The sequence below is a fragment of the Aplidium turbinatum genome, chromosome 10 (genome assembly GCF_918807975.1).
Source record: "Aplidium turbinatum chromosome 10, kaAplTurb1.1, whole genome shotgun sequence".
Classification (NCBI taxonomy): Eukaryota; Metazoa; Chordata; class Ascidiacea; order Aplousobranchia; family Polyclinidae; genus Aplidium; species Aplidium turbinatum.
The window spans coordinates 21812539-21815653 of NC_137481.1; positions in this window are offsets into that span (position 1 = coordinate 21812539).

A 3115-nucleotide genomic window follows, 5' to 3' on the forward strand; every position below is an offset into this window, starting at 1 on the left:
ACTATTTATAGCGTAAACAAGTAAACTACATTCATTAACCTATTAAGTCCCCAATGTTCCATATTATAAAAATAATATTTTGATGGAGTTTGTTGGCAAATAGAAAAAATATATTTGGATATCGTTCGGGACATCTTAGAAAACTAATGTTAGAACTACAGTATATTTTATTTTTATTTTTCTTGATTAGTTTTATTTAACTTAGTGTAAAGATCAATATTTATTTAAATTTAATATTACTTGGGGAGTTAGTCGCTTACACGTACTTTAGTCTACTCTCAAGCTTTTATATTAAAACAAACAATACATTGCAATGCCATATGAAGACAATGGTAGCCTATGTTTACATAAACTGTTGATTAACTGCCAACAACAGCTAGCCTTGGGTTTCAAAATGACGAGCGACTGGGACTTGGAACTTAATTTATATAAACAATGTTCTATCTATTGACTGTCTCAAAAGCTGAAGAAAGCAATGCTGAGAAAATAAGATGAAGGGTAAAAGTCAAAGAAAATCAAATTTATCACTTGGTTATCTTTTGCAACAACGATGGTACATAGCTTGCGACACAGCCATGGTGTGTTAAACCTTTATAATTTTTAAAGCAAAACTGATGATGAATTTAAAAGACTAAAAAATGCATAAACAAAACATGTATAATTCATGTTTAGCAAATTACTATTTAACAATTAAACCGATTAAAAAGCTTAAAGTTAAATTGTTAAATTTTTAAAGTATCTTACCTTTTAATGTCGATCCTAAAAGCAAGTTAAAGAATAACAACCACATTTTCTGCCACCACAAAAGCATTTTCTATGTTGGAAAACTATTTACTGTTTTAACTTATTAAACAACAAGTCATTTGTATCAAGCAACAGTAAGACTTTTAGCAAGCCTTAGTTGTCTTAACCTTTACGTATAACTGTTCTGAAATATTAGAAATAGTCTTAGTTGAAATTCTCTTGTTTATTCAACTATCATTTGACATCGCATCGTTTCCACTGAATTTACTTTGCAGAATTAATGCCACCTTAAGATCAAAACGATAATGGCCTATCTGTAGTTTGCAGTGTTTTTGGCGCACGCCACTTGAGCACTTTGCTGTGGCATTGCACATTTCTCACTACTCCTGCAATTCGAAAACTTTCGGATTGTATCACTGAATAGATATCACAGAGTAGAAAAAAGAACCCACACGGACGTCTATAATAAGAGCATTGTGACGTATAGCATTGCATTGAAACTGAAGTAGCAACTACGTCAGTTCCTTTTTACTCTAACATGAGTTAAAAACAAACCTGTTACACGCGCTTGCAATAAAGTTTGAGTAAATGTGAAAATAAGTGGAATGGTCTGAGACATGTATTTTCTATGCGGCAAAGATCCTCCAGTTTTCAGAAGTGACTCTCGTTGTTACAGGGTGGGTGGTAGTACGCCATTGCACCGCGGTGGTTCCAAACTGGGTGACGCGTTACACCAATGCGCCCTCTGAAAGGGTCTGGTAAAGCCGTCGAGTTTATTCTTGCACTTTATTTTGATATGATTTTGTAATAGTTCACAGTTGGTTTTATACGTCACAGTTATTAAGTTTATAGACTCATGGCCATCCGGAGATGCGACCTGATGTCACAATTTGCATATTTTGATTACTGCTATTGCTGCTGTCTGACTGAAATTTTCAAAGGTTATTTTATTTCTTACTGACTCGTAATGAAAAGCTTTTTGTTGCCTTGGGTAAGCAGTAGAAAATGAAAAAAAAGTAAGTTTAAAAACGCTCAATCAAACTGAAAGCAATTAACAGTCGGACCGAAATTTTCTAAATCAAATTGCCTTTGATTTTTAACTTTTGATGCTGTTAAAACCCATTGTGTCACCTGGGAAAGACAGTAAAAAAGACGTTATAATATAATTTTTAGAAAAATTTCATTCAGACAATCACCAAAAGTTGGCAAAAGGCAAAATGTGGAAAATTCTGCAGAATGTGACAAACCAGGCCGTATCTCTAGGTAGCCATGGGTGACTGTATTTAGTGGAAGGTCAATTGGTTATGTGTCCCCGAGATCTGAAGATTTGCTTTGAAAAAACTTCTCGCGCGTCTTGCTTATTCAACCTCATTTTTATAGAATATCAGCGAAAGCTAATACACTTAGATTTCTTACAAGAATATGTGTGTTTTTAAGATTGTAACCATCTGCACAATGTAAGGATTAGTAGTTTGGTCATGTGTCAATCACAGATAATTAATTAAGCACTATTCCGAAGTAAAACCATTGCCCATTCATCTGTATTAAGTTAACTAATATTTAGTCTTTACTATTGTGAGCTGTTAATAAGATGTGTGAGATAAGTTATTTATTGTATGTTCCAGGTCGTAGAAGAATGAATGTGGGAAACATTGTACTGCTTGTCGACATTTCATTACTATATTTAAATCAGGAAAAAGCACAGACAATAGTTTGTGCTTGTTGTGTTACAAAATCATTGCAAATGGTTGTCAGAAAAAATTGCTGCTTACCTGCTAAATTTAAAGTACAAAAATAAATGGATTTAATTTTTGGTTTTCTCCAAAGGCTTTTAGAATAAAGGTTTTGAGAATTACACATGTACAGTAATAAATTTTTTTATTGGTGAATTTTGAGATTTGTAAGTTATGGATTGATTGATTTTGATATTAACCGATTTAAAAATTGGAAAATTGGGGGATGGGTCGAAAGATTGAATATTTTTGTGGGTTTTGAATTTGGGGAGAATATTTCATAAAATCATAACCCAAATATGTCATCTCTCAAATCTGTTTGTCGTTCGATGAATTCTAGTTTCAATCAATAAAATGTCGTAGTAACTATTTTAGATTGCTATTTTAGATTTACAATTACACAACAAATGATAACAACTAATATTTATGTTTGGATTCTTCTTTCTGATTGTCAAACACCACAATCTGGTTGATAAACATTTTAATCACTAGCCTTACAACAAAATGTAGTCATGTATATAATGAAAGTGATTAATTTTTTTATTATGACAGAATATGGAATACAATATTATGAACTTTTTACGACATAAATCATCACAGCTGTAGAAAGTTTGAAGCTGCTTCCACTCTGTCTGGGA